General features: G+C 50.2%; 1 protein-coding gene across 14 annotated transcripts in view; it reads left to right on the top strand.

Moving 5' to 3' along the window:
- Positions 1–18,520, top strand: part of eps15l1a (epidermal growth factor receptor pathway substrate 15-like 1a) — a 504,393-nt gene that overhangs the window by 363,894 nt on the left and 121,979 nt on the right. The window lies entirely within an intron of this gene.

Here is an 18,520-nt window from a genome sequence, read left to right as displayed (position 1 = left end):
TTCCTCTATCAATTTTTATCTCATCCAGTATCTCAACTACCTCCTCTTGACTATGACTTTGGCAGCATCTTCTTCCTTGGTAAAGACAGATGCAAAGTACTCATTTAGTACCTCAGCCATGCCCTCTGCCTCCATGCGTAGATCTCCTTTTTGGTCCCTAATCAGCCCCACCCCTCCTCTTACTACCCGTTTACTATTTATATACCTATAGAAGACTTTTGGATTCCTTTTTATGTTGGTTGCCAATCTATTCTCATACTCTCTCTTTACCCCTCTTATTTCATTTTTCACTTCCCCTCTGAACTTTCTATATTCAGCCTGATTCTCACTTGTTTTCTCAACCTGACATCTGTCATATGCCCCCTTTTTCTGCTTCATCTTACTCTCTATCTCTTTCATCAGCCAGGGAGCTCTGACTTTGGCTGCCCTACCTTTCTCCTTCGTGGGAATGTACATTGTTCGGTTATAGTTTTGCCTGCCAATCTTTGATTCCAATTTACCCAGGCTAGATCCATTCTTAACCCACTGAAATTGGCCTTCCTCCAATTAAGTAATTTTACTCTAGATTGCTCGCTGTCCTTTACCATAGCTAATCTAAACCTTATGATACTGCGATCACTGTTCCCCTACTGACTCGCGCTCCACTTGACCCACCTCATTCCCCAGAACCAGATCCAGCAATGCCTCCTTCCTCGTTGGGCTGGAAACGTACTGATCAAAAAGGTGGTTCTTTTCTTTCCAGTTTTGAAGAAGGGTTCGACCCGAAACGTCAACTCAAATTTCTCTCCACGGATATTGCCTGACCTGCTGAGTTTTTCCAGCATTTTCTGTTGTTATTTCAAAAATTCTTCCCCCTCTCTGCCCTTTCTATGTTGAGTAGAGGGATTGAAGGTTGTAGGAATATTAACAGCACTACTTAATTATTTTTAAGAAAAGGGAGGTGAGGGAACTTGGTGTTCCTTAAAGTAGGCGATCAGTGGTTAGTGACGAAGGGTCATCGACCTGAAACGTTAACTCTGTTTCTCTCTCCACGGATGCTGCCTGGCCTGCTGAGTGTTTCCAGCATTTTCTGTTGTTTCAGATTTCCAGCATCCGCAATATTTTTCTATTGGATCAGTGGGTAGTGTTTGGGCGGGGTAAGATACAAAGCTGGGTGGAAATGTAAGTTGTGAGAAGGCTTCAAGGGAATATAGGCAGGCTAAGTGAGTGGGCAAGAACATGGCAAATGGAATATAATGTGGAGAAATGTGAAGTTACTTCGTTAGGAAAAATAGAAAAGCAGAGTATTTCTTAAATGGTGAGAGATTGGGAAATGTTGGTGTTCAGAGGGACCTGGGTTTCCTTGTACATGAATCACTGAAAGTTAACATGCAGGCACAGCAAGCAATTACGAAAGCAAATGGTATGTTGGCCTTAATTACAGGAGGATTTGAGTATAAGAGTAAAGACGTCTTACTGCATTTATATAGGGCCCTGGTGATATCACACCTGGAGTATTGTGTACAGTTTTGGTCTCCTTACCTAAGGAAGGATATACTTGCCATAGAGGGAGTGCAACGAAGGTTCACCAGACTGGTTCCTGTGATGGGGGGATTGTCCTGTGAGGAGAGATTGAGTAGACTGGGCCTATATTCTTTAGAGTTTGGAAGAATGAAAGGGGATCTCATTGAAACATACAAAATCCTTACAGGGCTTGACAGGGTAGATGCAGGGAGGATGTTTCCCCTGGTTGGGGAGTCTAGAACCAGGGGTCACAGTCTCAGAATAAAGGGTTGGCCATTTATGACTGAGATGAGGAGAAATTCCTTCACTCAGAGGGTGGTAAATCTTTGGAATTCTCTACGAAGAGGGCTGTGGAGGCTCAGTCGTTGAGTATATTCAAGACAGAGATCGATAGATTTTTGGGTATTAAGGGAATCAAGGGATATGGGGATAGTGCAGGAAAGTGGAGATGAGGTAGAAGATCAGCCATGATCTTATTGAATGGCGGAGCAGGCTCGAGGGGCCGAATGGCCTACTCCTGCTCCTATTTCTTATGTTCTTAAGTCTGCGAGCGAACCATCATACAAGAACACCAGTTGCGGCAGGTATGGTGAGTCAAAATTATCTTTTGTTGCTGCAGGCTTTTCTTGTGTTCTACCAGCAGTATTACATTTGACTAATTATTGGGGCAGAAGCTACAAACTGTTTTTCCCCTTGCTGATTAGGTTCCCAAACAGGGCAGGCAAGTGACCCCTTCCCATGTCTTTGTTTGCACCTTCTTGAACTAGGAGGGGTTTGTAAGTTTGGTAATGGTTGATTCATCCTCTAATTTTCTCTTATGCTTCTCTCCGCCCCCCCCCCCCTTCCCTGGCACGTTCCCAGGTGGTCCAGTTGAGATGAGGAGCTTGCTGACTGGGTGAACTTACCATAGCCCACCACATTGATGCATTGAACCATCAGCTTCCCTGGTGTTATAATATAGCCAGTCAAGACCAAAAAGTGGTATCTGGCCTTTTTCTCATGCTGCATCAAGCATACTGCACCAACCTACCTTTGAGGTGCCCAGGTGGATTGAAGGCCTCCTCCTCCTGGTGCAAGTGTGCTGCTCTTTAAACTCATTTACAAAATGCTGAAGAAAATGGGAAAATGGTTATATCTTAATGGTGTAAAAACAGTTAAGGTTTTATGACCAGTTAGAATATCATACTGTGCCAGCCCTAAGCTTGTTTTGTGGGATGTCAAATTGAGATATCAGTCAAGAATGAAAGGGTCCCTAAGAACTTTACTCTGCAACTGATTGTGCTATACCTGACTTGAGGGTGCTTGATATTCACTATGAGGACCTTAAATCAAAATAGTACCACTCTGACATTCATTGCCCCATGAGTGTAAAATTTCAACCAAAGCTTTTTTTTTTAAAAAAAAGGATTGTGATTGGTACAACTGTTTTAATATCTGAAATTACATGTAGAATTGGTTTTCTGTTCTACTAGAATGTAGAGCATTTTCAGATAGTTGTATGGGCTGATTTGTTTTTTTTTGGTAATGTGACACTAAATTGGTGGATTTAGCCAACTAAAAATGAATAGCTTTCACCTTGCCTTTCGTGTCTGGGGTTGACTACTGTGATTGGACACATGTGACATGCCGGTTTCTGTGACTTTGGTGCCACTGCATATCTCCTGGCAGTCTCATGATTTCTTGACTACCTTTTGCAATTGTTTTCTTTGTGACTCACTTTATTACATCTATAACATTTGACTTCCCTTGAATCGTCCCTCTGTGACCTGCTGAGCTGCACTGTCACTGGCTCTTCAGGAGAAGAAGCTGGTCTGAGGGGGAGGTTGGGGCACAGATGGAGACTCAGAACAGCTGTGAGACATGATATTGCCACAAGTGATGGTTTCAAATTCAGTGCATGCATTGGATTATAATGAAATCCATCTTTTGGCAAAAAGAACTGCCATAGCTGCTTGCCTTTATTTCAATCTTGAGACATGAACTATCAATTGTCAATTCAATGCAAATCGCTTTATTGGCATGATAAGGTACATCTTATGTTGCCAAAGCATCGAAAAACATTTATGGTTGAACACATAAACGCAGATCTATTCATACAGTGTATAAACAGATATATCCCTGAGTGTATAAATATACATTTGTATAATTTGTATATACTCTTTTCTTAGGTTTACTGGTTGTCCCTCTGTTTATGGCAAGCTGTAACATAGTGTGACTCTAAGGTTACACAGTTTCTCTGTTCCCCTAGTAGGTATGGGAGTTTTTGGTCGTCATTCACATTTCTGAATTCAGGGCATATTTGTGAGAATTTTTGGTAGAAATTCTCCCTGATGCCCTGATATTTTCCACAAGCTGTGAGGAAGTGCATCTCTGTCTCCACCACTCCCTGACTGCAGTGAGAGCATATCCTGTCCTCTCTTGGCAGCCGGGTCTGTCTGTGTCTGCCTTTTTCGATGGCCAGGCTATGTTCACTAAGTCTGTACCTTGTCAAGGTTTTTCTCAGTTTGCTATCCTTTACCATGGTCAGGTATTCAGCCATGTTGTATTGTCTGTTTAGGGCCAAGTAGCAATTGAGTTTGTTTTGGGTTTTTGTTGTTTCTGCCCAATATGACAGGTATTTTTCCTTTTGCTTAGTGACAATTGTGTTGGGTCGAATTCTCTGTGCTACGATGTCACTGTCCTGGGGCTGGTTATTGTTAGTAGTGTTAGTGGTTGCTTCACTGAGTCCCAGGACTAGTTGACTGAGGGTATTCTTCTTTATGGTCCTCTCTTGGCATTTCAGGGCTTTGTAATGATAGCAGAGGGGGTTGCCCATTTTTTAGGTGTTTCCAAAATTTGGTGGCTCTTTTTTGGACAGTAATTATTAGTGGATATTGGCCTAGTTCTGCCCTGCATGCATTGTTTACGGTTTTCCTTTGAGTCTGGAGGATACTTTTACAGAATTCTGCATGTAGGATCTCAATTGGGTGTTTGTCCCATTTTGCAAATTCTTGTTGTGTTAGCGGTCCCCACACCTCACTGCCATAGAGTGCAATTGGTTCAATTTTAAAAATTTTGAGCCAAATGTTAATTGGGATTTCTATTTGGATTGATCTTTTAATGGCATAGAAAGCCCTTCTAGCTTTCTCTTTCAGTTCATTCACAGCCAGATGAAAATTTCCCGTAGAGCTGATTTTTAAGCCCAAGTATGTGTAGTTAGTGGTTTGTTCAATTTTAGTTGTTCCTAGTGTGAAATTTATTCTGGGTCCCTGATGTCTGGATCTTTGCTGGAACACAAGGACTTTGGTTTTTTGGGGGTTTATTGTCAGGGCCCAGGTCTGACAGAATGACTCCAGCAGATCCAGGTTCTGCTGTAGACCCTCCTTAGTTGGTGACAGCAGAACCAGGTCATCTGCATAGAGGAGGAATTTAACCTTGGATTCATATAGGGTGAGGCCGGGTGCTGTAGATTGTTCAAGTAGTTTTGCCAATTCATTTATGTAAATATTAAAGAGTGTCGGTGAGATGGGCGAGCCCTGCGTCACCCCCCGCCCCTGTGGGAAGTATTTTGTTTGTTTGTCTCCAATTTTAACTGCACATTTATTGTTTGTGTACATTGATTTAATTACATCATATGTTTATCCCCCTACACCACTTTCAATAAGTTTCAAGAATAGACCGTCGTGCCAGATGGAATCGAAAGCCTTCTGGAAATCTATAAAGCAGGCAAAAATTTTGCTTTTGTTTTGATGAACATGTTTGTCAATTAGGGTCTGTAGGGTGAAGATATGATCTGATGTTCTGTAGTTTGGTAGGAATCCAATTTGGCTTTTACTCAAGACATTGTGCTCCTCAAGGAAGTTTATAAGTCTTTTGTTAATGATACAGAAAACCTTCCCCAGGTTACTGTTTACACAGATGCCTCGACAGTTATTTGGGTCAACTTTGGCCCCACTTTTGTATATGGGCGTTATGAGTCCTTTGTTCCAGATATCAGGGAAGTAACCGACACTCAGAACCAAGTTGAAGAGTTTCAGTATAGCCAATTTCATTTTATCGTCCGTGTGTTTAATCATCTCGCTTAGGATGCCGTCTGCACCGCAAGCTTTTCCTGGTCGCAGGTCCTTGAGTTTTTCAATTAGCTCTTTTTCAGATATTATGGGGTCTATCGGGTTTTGGTTATCTTTTATGGCAAATTCTAGCTTTGCCAGTTTTTCGCATATTTGGTATTGCTCTGGGCTTGGTGTGTTTTTCTGGTATAATTTTTCAAAATGGTTTTCCCATGTGTCTCCGTTTTGAATGGCCAATTCGTCGTGTTGTTTTTTGTGTAATGTATTCCAGTTGTCCCAGAAACAATTGGAATCAATGGATTCCTCAATGGAGATGAGTGTATTCTTAATATACTGCTCTTTCTTGGTTCTGAGTGTGTTTTTGTATTGTGTTAGTGCCTGACAATAAGTAAGGCGTAATTCCTCATTTTCTGGTTGTCTGTGTTTTTGGTTTGATATTTTTCTGAGTTTTTTCCTCATGTTCTGGCAATCGGAGTCAAACCATTTTCGTAGTTTTTTGTTTTGGGTTTGTTCTTGCGAACTTTCAAGTTTGACATTGATGCCAAATTATCAAAAATATTATTTAGGTTATTCACTGCCCGGTTTACGCATTCTTTATTGTGTGTGTATGTATTTTCCAGAAAAGTGTCCAAGAGAGCTTGAGTTGTTTGATTGCTAATTGCTTTCTGGTATTTTTCCGTGCTGTTTTTGGCCCATCTGTAAGATTTTTTAATGTTGTACAGCTTACTGGGTTGTGTTTCTGTGTTGGTTGTTTCTGTCCTTTCAAGATATGCAGTAATTTAACTGTGATCTGACAGTGTTGTTTGTGGTTTGACTGTGAATGTTCTGAAAGAGGGTGGGTCCAGATCCGTAATCATATAGTCTACGGTGCTGAAGCCAAGAGGTGAGGAATAGGTGGATCTTCCTAGGAAGTCTCCCAATAACCTACCATTACAGACCCAGGCTTCGACAGAGCTGCAGGAGCTGTTTTCCGTTAGCATTTGTCTGTTTGTCGCAGTTATGCCTGTGTGGATGGGAAGGGAGATCAAAGTGGTTATTTCCAAATATGTAATTATTCCCATGATTATTGGTGAAGTCTGGTTCTTCGCCAGTTCTTGAGTTGAGGTCCCCACAGATCAACACATTTCCCTGGGCCTGGAATTGGATAATCTCCCTCTCTGTTGGAGAAGGTGTCCTCTTTGAAGTACGGGGATTCTGTCGGGGGGGATATAGAGTGTGCAAATGAAAACATCGTTCATGCTAGAGATGATGCCCCTCTTAATTTTGAGCCATAAGTGGTTTTTGCCCTTTTTTATAAATTTAATGTAATTCCTAAGCTCTGCTTTAATCCAAATCAGTATGCCTCCAGATTCTCTGCCCTGGGTTACTCCTGCCAATTTATTGGAGGGGACCACCAGCTCTGTGTACCCAATGGGACAGCCAGTGTGCCCTTCTCCTCTACACCAGGTTTCCTGTAAAAAGATAATATCTAGATCTTTAATCTCATCTAGGAACTCTGGGGTCCCACTCTTCATGCCAAGCATAGAAGAGCGTAGACCTTGGATATTCCAGGTTGAGATATATAAAGGATTTCATGTTAAAATTGATCTTTTACTGTGATGGGTTAAAATATGATAAATAGTGATATGTGTTTGTCGTGTCTAAATGGGGAAAAAAGAACATTTCAATTGTCTATAAATGCTGAGGATAATTGGTTACAACTTTTTCTAACAACTAGTCCTTATTTTTTCTGATCCATAAGGCGGGAGTGGATGCTGCTGATCGCCTGCATTATGTCTCTTAATGGATTGTCTCTGTCTGTGGTATTGCGTACACCCTGAACACCTCTCCCTCTGCCTGGCTGGGGGTGGTCCTGTTCCCCTGTAGGACAGGAGTGGTGCAGGTCCGACATTGTTTTTGTGCGTGGGGATCCTCTTTGGTCCCGGTTGGTGTGGTGGTGGTCTCTGTAGTAGTCCTGGTCTGTATCCCGTTGGTCTTTGGTGATGGCGGGGGGGGTCCTTTTGGGATCTGGGTGTGGACCCGGTTAAAAGCGACGTCCTTCAGGTCCTTCGCAAAGACCGACATTCGATTCCTGTGGATATGGACTTGGTCGTAAAGACATTCCACATCGAGGGTGGGGTGTTGGGCCAGGTGCACGTTATGTTTTAATTCACAGTCTCTTGCTATGCTTGCATTTATCTCGTGGATCATTTTGTTGTTGAAGTCTCTTCTCGGCAATAGTGTGGAAACAGTGATTCTAGTGTTTGGGAAGGTGTCGCTTGCCTTCTCAATCACTGATCCGAGCGATGTTGCTACCTTTTTCTGCTGGGCCCTTAGGTCATTTGTGCCGGTGTGTATTATTATGTGTTGGGGGGAGCCTAATTGGGTTTTGGAACTATCTTCCTATCATGATATCCTTTGATGCTCTTCTCTTCGACGGGATCTACCATCTCGTCTAGCTTCTAACACCTTTTATTGTCTCTTTTTTACTTCTTTTGTTTCTTTTATTCTTTTGTCCGATCGCAGCCCTGCCTCCGATCTATCTTTTCTTTCCAGTTTTGAAGAAGGGTTCGACCCGAAACGTCAACTCAAATTTCTGTCCACAGATGTTGCCTGACCTGCTGAGTTTTTCCAGCATTTTCTGTTGTTATTACAGATAATGGGTCTGTGTACACCTCACAGCATTGGGAATGTAAACAAATCTCTATACATTCTGAGATAATGGTCCAGCCATCAAGCAACTTGACTAGTTAGTTTCTGAATAAACAGTGTTGCCAACAAAGGAAGCCAGCCAACTCTTAATGAAACTGGATGAATTGAGACAGTTTTGTGTATTGGGTACCCCCATGGCCGCAGACATGAAAGAAGCCATTCTCCAGGTATCTGAAGCCAATTTTAAATGCAAATGTACACTGTCTATCTAAAGTCATATAAATGTTCTCTATTTGAGGCAAGACGAAAGATCTGAATTTGTTGCAGCCATTTTGGTTGAGGAGACAAAACCGAAAATAAGAAGAAAATGTTAAATGAACTTTCATACAGCGGCAAGAGGGAAGGCTAATGTGATTCAGCTGTAAAGTCTGTGTGAGAAGAGAGAATGGAAACAGTTCAAAGTGAAGAAAACTTGTAGAAAAGAAAAACATAAGACTCAAGGAAAGGAGTTGCAGCAGAGTAAGGGAGTAATAGCAGAAAAAAAGAGTTAACAGAATCTAAATGTCGTGCACTACATTTAACAATGTATGAGGCAAGAAATATAAACTTTGATATATTAGCAGATTTTGTGTGGTGTTGCGTGGGGCTGAGGAGGAGGTTGAGTTTTGTTTGTTGTAGAGCACTGTGTGGGAGAGGTGGGTCCAGATGGGGGAGTGAAGGGAAGCCCTGAGGTTTAGGGTGAAGATTTGAGGTGTGCAATTAGCAGGGCTGGATGTTGAGAAGGTGGGTACTGCAAAAAAAATTAATGGAATACAGAATGAGCTGGTGTAGGTGTGTATTTAATCGTATCCAAGGTTTGTGGAAGCCCAGACATGTACATCAATCTACTGTAACTGGAGTTGCAAGTTTGCTAGTACTTTATTCTTCAGAGCATATGATAATCTACTTACCATAGAGTTTCCAACATTTAAAGCAATGCTGTTATGACGAGCTTCCCCTCAGCCAGGAGCTGTGTGGAGAATGTCATGGCATCTACATCTTGGAGAATATTCTTTTTTTTCTGCAGTATGATTGGGTAAAATTTGTTATTGTTAGAATGTGATTGGCAGAAAATTGAATTTGAGGCGGAAAGTTTTATGTAATCTGATTTGGTGAATAATGATTTAAGAAAATTACCAGGGTGAAAGGGGGGAGAAAACAGCCAATGAGGAAGAGGAAAAAGGGGCTATCCATTGGCTGACATTTTAGTACTGCATATTAGACGTCCTGTCGTTTGGATGAGATGTTAAACCAAAGCCCTGAGATATTAAACCAAGACCCTGTTGACCTGTTTTGACAAAGTACCACATAGAAGGCTGGTTAACGAAATTGAGGCTCATCGAATAGGTGGGTCAGTGGCAGCTTGGATAAGGAATTGGCTGAAGGACAGAAAACAATGAGTTGCGGTAAATGGCTGCTTTTCAGACTGGAGGGTGGTAGACAGTGGTGTTCCCCAAGGGTCAGTGCTGGGGCCACTGCTTCTTTTGATATATATAAATGACCTGGATATTGGAATATAGAGTAGAATTTCTAAATTTGCCAATGACACCAAACTTGGGGGTGTGGCAAACAGTGAAGATGATACCAATCGACTGCAACAGGACATTGAACGGCTAGCAGAATGGGCAGACAAGTGGCAGATGGAATTTAATAGAGAAGTGTGAGGTGATGCATTTTGGCAGAAGGAACAGGGAGAGGCAATATACACTTAATGGCACAGTTTTAAAGAGTGTGCAGGGTCAGAGGAACCTGGGAGTTAATGTGCATCGGTCCCTGAAGGTGGCGGGACATATTGAGAGAGTGGTTAGCAAAGCATTTGGGATCTTGGGCTTCATAAATAGAGGTATTGAGTACAAAAGTAGAGAAGTCATGCTGAAACTTTATAAAGCGCTGGTTAGGCCACAACTGGAGCATTGCGTTCAGTTCTGGTCACCACACTTCAGGAAGGATGTGAAGGCCCTTGAGAGGGTGCAGAGGAGATTTACCAGAATGGTTCCGGGGATGGGGGATCTTAGCTACAAGGACAGGTTGGAGAAGCTCGATTTGTTTTCATTAGAGCAAAGGAGGTTGAGGGGTGATTTGATAGAGGTGTACAAGATTATGACGGGTTTGGAAAGGCTAGACGGGGAAAGGTTGTTCCCACTAGTTGATGGTACAAGGACTAGGGGACACAGATTTAAGGTTTTGGGCAAGAGATACAGGGGGGACGTGAGGAAAAACTTTTTTACGCAGTGAGTGGTGAGGACCTGGAACTTGCTGCCGACGGAAGTGGTGGAAGCGGACACACTCAATGTTTTCAAGGGGAGACTGGATAGGCACTTGAGGGAAGTAAACTTGCAGGGCTACGGGGATAGAGCGGGGGAATGGGACTGACTGGATTGCTTTACAGAGCGCTGGCACAGGCTTGATGGGCCGAATGGCCCCCTTCTGTGCCGTTATGACCCTATGGTCACAGTGTAAATAGGACACCCAATAAATGTTCTTAAAATGTAAAGAGTTTAACTATATACCAGACACCATCCTACAACAAACACTCTCCCTTTGAACGCAATATTAAAGATGGGAGTGACCCCCTTTATAGTTTGTCACTCTGTAGGTAGTAACAGTTCCTTGGTGTTTAGATTTTCATATATTCCTGCACTATGTGATTATCACAAGTGAGTTTGGTATTACTAACCCATGCTTGACTGTTAAGAGTGGTGCTGGAGTTCTTATCAGTTCCTTTTGAGGTTTGAGTGCCTCTCCAGACTGTGCCTCCTTACCACACATTGTAAAAAGTGTTAGTGGGAAAAATTTGGTTGCTTTGCACTTCCCGTTAGCGCCCTAGGGCGCTAACGGGACGCAAAGCAACTAGCGCCTGGGCGTGGCGCCGCCACCGCCTCCTGTGAAATTCAGCGGGAGGTTAGCGCCCTGCAGTGTGGCGCCACCGGTGATGACATCATCGCCATGCACAGCGCCCCGGCCACTATGTCTGACGGGGTCAGGGTGGTCTCCCTGCGGCCGGGGCAGCGCTATTTAGAGGCGAGGTGCCAGGCGGCCACTTTTGTTGCTGGCCGCCTGCCTCCGCTGCCGTCCCTGGCCTCTTGACCCGCCACCCCCCCCCCCCCCCCCCGACAGCATGCCGGTCTGGCCTCCATGAACCTGGCACTTCCTTGAGTGCCGGGCACTTTACCGGCACTCCGATCCCCAGTAGCCCCGCTAGGCCCCGGGTCGTGCTGCGCATGGCCCCTCCTCCTTTTAAGAAAGGGAGGGAAGGCCTGCAGCTGCGGCACATAGCGCCGCGATATTCCCTCACAGCGCCCCAAGAGGGAGGTGGGGCCGCTTCCAGTAGCGCCCTGCTTCCTCCTTAGGGCACTACCACTCAATTTCGGCCACAGGGGCGCTATTTTTCCGGGGCGCTAAAAGTAGTGCCCCAAAGGGGGCGTGACTCAATTTTTCCCCCTTATTCTTTCACTGCATCCTAGAATTACTGACACTACCAGGCACTTCCTGTGCACAGTGAAAACTGTTTTAGCTTGTTTGTGCTAAAATTCAGAAATTCTGAATAACCATGGAACCTGCTGCCTTGTTAATTAATCTTCTATCTACATATATAAATCGGTCGATCTGTCTGTCCTTCTGTCTGTCTGTCCTTCTGTCTGTCTGTCTGTCATCACGTGTGCGTCTGTCTGGTATGCGCTCGAAAGTTATAGAGCGTACCTACGCGTGCGTTACGTCGAAAGAAAGCTTACCTTTCCAAAACGGTCTTAAGCGTATTTACGTTTCGGCCGGGCTAAAATCGCGCCCGCGGTATCCGAAAAACCATCAACATTCCGCTCATTAGCATCTCATTATCCGCTCATTAGCGACAGAGTGACCTTGAGGTCGACCAATCATACGCCGGGTTGCTGCCGGTGGGCGGCCGGCCCTCCTACGGTCAAGTGACGGGACGATTGACCAATCCTACGCTTTGGTCACCTGACGGTCGACCAATCGGTGCGTGTGTGGGCGGGCCTTATCGTTCTGAACCGAGGTGAGTGGCCGCCATCTTTATTCTCACCTGTGTGTTTATTTGTTAGGAGCGATTTTTTTTTAATGTGTAAAACGTCAAAACACAATGTCTAAAACGTTAAAACACAATGAAGATGGTGTCCCATCTTCTTAACAGCCGTTTAAAAAAAAAAATAACTTTTGGTGTTTTCAGCAAGGATGCGGGTTCCTTCTCCGTGGCAGCTTTTTAAAAACATTAAAAAACTTTTAAGATGGCCTCCCATCTTCTTAACACCCGTTTATTAAAAAAAATGTAAAAAAAATTTCTGTTGCTTTCACAGACTGCGCGTTCCTTCTCCGTGGCAGCTTTAAAAAAAAAAAAAAAAAAAAAATTTCTGTTGGTTTCACAGACTGCGCGGGTTACCCCGGCAACCGGGCCCGCCGGCCGTCTCTCTCAGCCGCAATCGGTGGACTTCAAGCCGGCTCGGCCGGGGGGGCAGGGCTCTCGGGACTGCGGGGGCGGGGGGAGCGGGGCTCTCGGGACTGCGGGGCGGGGCTCTCGGGAGTGCAGATCTCGGCCGGGGCTTGCTGAGCGTGAAGGGTTACCCCGGCAACCGGGCCCGCCGGCCGTCTCGCACAGCCGCAATCGGCGGTCTTCAAGCCAGCTCGGAAGATCGGGCCTCCGGAGTTCGGTGCTTGGTTGGGGGGGGGGGGGTGGGGACCAGGTGGCTCGGGAGTTTGGGGGGGGAATCAGGGGGCTCGGGGACTCTCCCCCTTCCCTCCCCTCCCCTCCTCCCCTTCCCCTTGCCCTCCCCCCCGCCCTCCCTCCCCTCCCCCCCCCCCCTCCCCTCCCCTCCCGCCCCGCCTCCCTCCCCTCCCCCCCGGCCCTCCCTCCCCCCCCGCCCTCTCTTCCCCCCCCGCCCTCTCTTCCCCCCCCGCCCTCTCTTCCCCCCCCGCCCTCTCTTCCCCCCCCGCCCTCTCTTCCCCCCCGCCCTCTCTTCCCCCCCCGCCCTCTCTTCCCCCCCCGCCCTCTCTTCCCCCCCCGCCCTCTCTTCCCCCCCCGCCCTCTTCCCCCCCCCGCCCTCTCTTCCCCCCCCCGCCCTCTCTTCCCCCCCCGCCCTCTCTTCCCCCCCCCGCCCTCTCTTCCCCCCCCCGCCCTCTCTTCCCCCCCCGCCCTCTCTTCCCCCCCCCCGCCCTCTCTTCCCCCCCCCGCCCTCTCTTCCCCCCCCCGCCCTCTCTTCCCCCCCCGCCCTCTCTTCCCCCCCGCCCTCTCTTCCCCCCCGCCCCCTCTTCCCCCCAGTCGCTCCCTCTTCCCCCCAGACGCTCCCTCTCTTCCCCCCAGTCCCGCTCTCTTCCCCCCAGTCGCTCTCTCTCTCTTCCAACAACAACATGCCCTCGAAAAAGCCTCGGCACCGCCGGGCACTTCAGCTAGTATCTATATATATAAAGCGGCTCTTCTGTCTGTCTGTCCCGATGTCTGTCTGTCTGTCCGTGTTCTATACGTTTGAAAGTTACAGAGCGTACCGACGCGCGCGTCGCCTCAAAAGAAAGCTTGCGATTCCGCACCGGTCATAGGCGTATTTACGTTTCGGCCGGACAAAAATCGCGCCCGCGGTATCCGAAAAACGTTCAGCGTTCCGCTCATTAGCATCTCATTAGCGACCGTGTGACGTCGAGGTCGACCAATCGTACGGCGGGTTCCTGGCGCGTGCCATCCTACAGTTGAGTGTCGAGTGACTCGGCGATTGACCAATCCTACGCTTCGGTGACCTGACCGGTCAACCAATCGGTGCGTGTGTGGGCGGGCCTTATCCTTCTGAACCGAGGTGAGTGGCCGCCATCTTGATTTTCACGATTTTTTTCCCACACTTTCAGTGTGTTAGGGAACTAAGGTAAATATTTGAATTATGTGTTAGGTAATTAATTAACAATTTATTCGAGTTTTATATTGTGTTTAGCAACCCCCCCCCTCACTCCTCCTCACACTCGCACAGTGGGGACTCGGGGCTGCTCTCCAGGCCTGCTGCAGGCAGGCCTGAAGCTTAAAAAATTTCTCTCTCTCTCTCTCTCTCTTCCCTCTCTCTCTTTCTCCTTCTCCTCTTCCCTCTCTCTCCTTCTCCTCTTCCCTCTCTCTCTTCCCTCTCTCTCTCTCTACTTCCCCCTCTCAGTGAGCCGCTCGCTAACGGCCGCCAGCCCGCGGGGTTTCCCTGCCTACTCCCCGCGGGCCGCCTCGCGCCGCTAGCCCGCGAGAGCCCGCTCTGGCTTTTTTTTAAACGGCTGTCCCCGATCTCAATCGGCGTCAGCCACGAGGGTCAGGGTGCGCGCGCAGCAGGAGCAGCTGAGACGCGGCCGTCTCTCTGTTCCGCCCTCGGCTCGGGCGGGGGGCGGGTCTCTCAGCCGCAATCGGCGATCTGGAGGGGCGGTGCTCTAGAGAGCGGGAGGGCGGTGCTCCGGAGAGTGGGACTCAGCTGCTCGGGAGGGCGGGGGGGCGGGGCTCGGGACATCGGGGGGGGGGGGCGGGAGGCGGGACATTGGGAGATCGGGGGGCGGGACATCCGGAGATCGCGGGGTGGAACATCGGGAGATCGCGGGCCCGGACTACAGATCGGGGGGGCTCGGCTCGGGAGATCGGGGTGGGCGACCCTCGGGGGCGGGGCTCCGGAGATCGGGGGCGGGGCTCCGGAGATCGGGGGCGAGGCTCCGGAGATCGGGGGGGCGGGGCTCGGGGCTCCGGAGATCGGGGGGGACGGGGCTCGGGGGGGCGGGGCTCGGGAGATTGGGGCTCCGGGGGGGCGGGGCTCGGGAGATCGGGGGGGGCGTGCTCCTGAGATGTGGGGGGAGGGGCTCGGGGGGGCGGGGCTCGGAGACTCTCCCTCCCTCCCCTCCCCTTCCCCCTCTCCCTCCGATCCCCCTCCCCCTCCCCTTTTCCCCTCCCCCCTCCCCTCCCCCCCTGAAAATTTCTCTCTCTTCCCTCTCTCTCCAGTCTCTCTCTCTCTCTCCCCCAGTCTCTCTCTCTCCCCCAGTCTCTCTCTCTCTCCCCCTCAGTCTCTCTCTCTCTATCTCCCATTCTCTCTCTCACTCCCATTCTCTCTCTCTCTCCCCGTCTCTCTCCTCTCTCTCCCCCCTGTCTCTCTCTCTCTCTCCCCCCCCCAGTCTCTCTCTCTCCCCCAGTCTCTCTCTTCCCCCAGTCTCTCTCTCTCTCTCCCCCAGTCTCTCTCTCTCTCTCTCCCAGTCTCTCTCCCAGTTCTCTCTCCCATTCTCTCTCCCCCAGTCTCTCTCTCTCCCCAGTCTCTCTCTCTCCCCCAGTCTCTCTCTCCCCTCAGTCTCTCTCTCTCTATCTCCCCATTCTCTCTCTCTCTCTCTCTCCCAGTCTCTCTCTCTCTCCCCCAGTCCTCTCTCTCCCCCCAGTCTCTCTCTCTCCCCCCAGTCTCTCTCTCTCCCCCCAGTCTCTCTCTCTCCCCCCAGTCTCTCTCTCTCTCCCCCCAGTCTCTCTCTCTCTCCCCCCAGTCACTCTCTCTCTCTCCCCCCAGTCACTCTCTCTCTCCCCCCAGTCACTCTCTCTCTCCCCCCAGTCTCTCTCTCTCCCCCCAGTCTCTCTCTCTCCCCCAAGTCTCTCTCCCCAAGTCTCTCTCTCTCCCCCAGTCTCTCTCTCTCCCCAGTCTCTCTCTCTCCCCCAGTCTCTCTCTCTCCCCCAGTCCTCTCTCTCTCCCCCAGTCTCTCTCTCTCCCCAGTCTCTCTCTCTCCCCCAGTCTCTCTCTCTCCCCCAGTCTCTCTCTCCCAGTCTCTCTCTCTCCCCCAGTCTCTCTCTCCCCCAGTCTCTCTCTCCCCCAGTCTCTCTCTCTCCCCCAGTCTCTCTCTCTCCCCCAGTCTCTCTCTCCCCCCAGTGTCTCTCTCTCCCCCAGTCTCTCTCTCCCCCAGTCTCTCTCTCCCCCAGTCTCTCTCCCCCCAGTCTCTCTCTCCCAGTCTCTCTCCCCCAGTCTCTCTCTCTCCCCCAGTCTCTCTCTCTCCCCAGTCTCTCTCTCTCCCCCAGTCTCTCTCTCTCCCCCCAGTCTCTCTCTCTCCCCCCAGTCTCTCTCTCTCCCCCCAGTCTCTCTCTCTCCCCCCAGTCTCTCTCTCTCCCCCCAGTCTCTCTCCCCAGTCTCTCTCTCCCCCCAGTCTCTCTCTCTCCCCCCAGTCTCTCTCTCTCCCCCCAGTCTCTCTCTCTCCCCCCAGTCTCTCTCTCTCCCCCTCAGTCTCTCTCTCTATCTCCCCATTCTCTCTCTCTCTCTCCCCATTCTCTCTCTCTCTCCCCATTCTCTCTCTCTCTCTCTCTCTCCCAGTCTCTCTCTCTCTCCCCCAGTCTCTCTCTCTCTCCCCCAGTCTCTCTCTCTCTCCCCAGTCTCTCTCTCTCTCCCCCTCAGTCTCTCTCTCTCTATCTCCCCATTCTCTCTCTCTCTCTCCTCTCTCTCTCCTCCGTCTCTCTCTCTCTCCCCCCGCAGTCGCCTCTCTCCCCCCCTCAGTCGCACTCTCTCTCCCCCCAGTCTCTCTCTCTCCCCCCAGTCTCTCTCTCTCCCCCCAGTCTCTCTCTCTCCCCAGTCTCTCCTCTCTCCCCAGTCTCTCTCTCTCCCCCAGTCTCTCTCTCTCCCCCAGTCTCTCTCTCTCCCCAGTCTCTCTCTCTCCCCCAGTCTCTCTCTCTCCCCCAGTCTCTCTCTCTCCCCCAGTCTCTCTCTCTCCCCAGTCTCTCTCTCTCCCCCAGTCTCTCTCTCTCCCCAGTCTCTCTCTCTCCCCAGTCTCTCTCTCTCCCCCAGTCTCTCTCTCTCCCCCCAGTCTCTCTCTCTCCCCCAGTCTCTCTCCCCCCAGTCTCTCTCTCTCCCCCAGTCTCTCTCTCTCCCCCCAGTCTCTCTCTCTCCCCCAGTCTCTCTCTCCCCCTCAGTCTCTCTCTCTCCCAGTCTCTCTCCTCCCCAGTCTCTCTCTCTCCCCCAGTCTCTCTCTCTCTCCCAGTCTCTCTCTCTCCCCCAGTCCTCTCTCTCTCCCCCCAGTCTCTCTCTCTCCCCCCAGTCTCTCTCTCTCCCCCCAGTCTCTCTCTCTCCCCCCAGTCTCTCCCTCTCTCCCCCCCAGTCCTCTCTCTCTCCCCCCAGTCTCTCTCTCTCCCCCAGTCTCTCTCTCTCCCCCCAGTCTCTCTCTCCCCCAGTCTCTCTCTCTCCCCAGTCTCTCTCTCCCCCCAGTCTCTCTCTCTCCCCCAGTCTCTCTCTCTCCCCCAGTCTCTCTCTCTCCCCCCAGTCTCTCTCTCTCCCCCCAGTCTCTCTCTCTCCCCCCAGTCTCTCTCTCTCCCCCCCAGTCTCTCTCTCTCTCCCCCAGTCTCTCTCTCTCCCCCCAGTCTCTCTCTCTCCCCCCAGTCTCTCTCTTCTCCCCCAGTCTCTCTCTCCCCCAGTCTCTCTCTCTCCCCCCAGTCTCTCTCTCTCCCCCCAGTCTCTCTCTCTCCCCCCCAGTCTCTCTCTCTCCCCCCCAGTCTCTCTCTCTCTCCCCCCCAGTCTCTCTCTCTCTCCCCCCCAGTCTCTCTCTCTCTCCCCCCAGTCTCTCTCTCTCCCCCCCAGTCTCTCTCTCTCCTCCCCCAGTCTCTCTCTCTCCCCCCAGTCTCTCTCTCTCCCCCCAGTCTCTCTCTCTCCCCCCAGTCTCTCTCTCTCCCCCCCCCTGTCTCTCTCTCTCTCCCCCCCAGTCTCTCTCTCATCTCCCCCCCAGTCTCTCTCTCTCTCCCCCCAGTCTCTCTCTCTCTCCCCCCCAGTCTCTCTCTCTCTCCCCCAGTCTCTCTCTCTCTCCCCCCAGTCTCTCTCTCCCCCCCAGTCTCTCTCTCCCCCCAGTCTCTCTCTCTCCCCCCCAGTCTCTCTCTCTCTCCCCCCCAGTCTCTCTCTCTCTCCCCCCAGTCTCTCTCTCTCCCCCCAGTCTCTCTCTCTCTCCCCCCCAGTCCTCTCTCTCTCCCCCCCAGTCTCTCTCTCTCTCCCCCCCAGTCTCTCTCTCTCTCCCCCCCAGTCTCTCTCTCTCTCACCCCCCCAGTCTCTCTCTCTCTCCCCCCCAGTCTCTCTCTCCCCCCCAGTCTCTCTCTCTCTCCCCCCCAGTCTCTCTCTCTCCCCCCAGTCTCTCTCTCCCCAGTCTCTCCCCCCCCTCTCTCTCTCTCCCCCCAGTCTCTCTCTCCCCCCAGTCTCTCTCTCCCCCCAGTCTCTCTCTCCCCCAGTCTCTCTCTCCCCCAGTCTCTCTCTCCCCCCAGTCTCTCTCTCCCCCCAGTCTCTCTCTCCCCCCATCCATTCTCTCTCCAGTCTCTCTCCCCCAGTCTCTCTCCCCCCCAGTCTCTCTCT

Source organism: Somniosus microcephalus, chromosome 13, assembly GCF_052327205.1.
Source record: "Somniosus microcephalus isolate GS21.2 chromosome 13, FLI_Smic_1.0, whole genome shotgun sequence".
Lineage (NCBI taxonomy): Eukaryota > Metazoa > Chordata > Chondrichthyes > Squaliformes > Somniosidae > Somniosus > Somniosus microcephalus.
The sequence above is the reverse complement of the archived record's forward strand: the minus strand, read 5'-3'. Positions and strand labels throughout refer to the sequence as shown.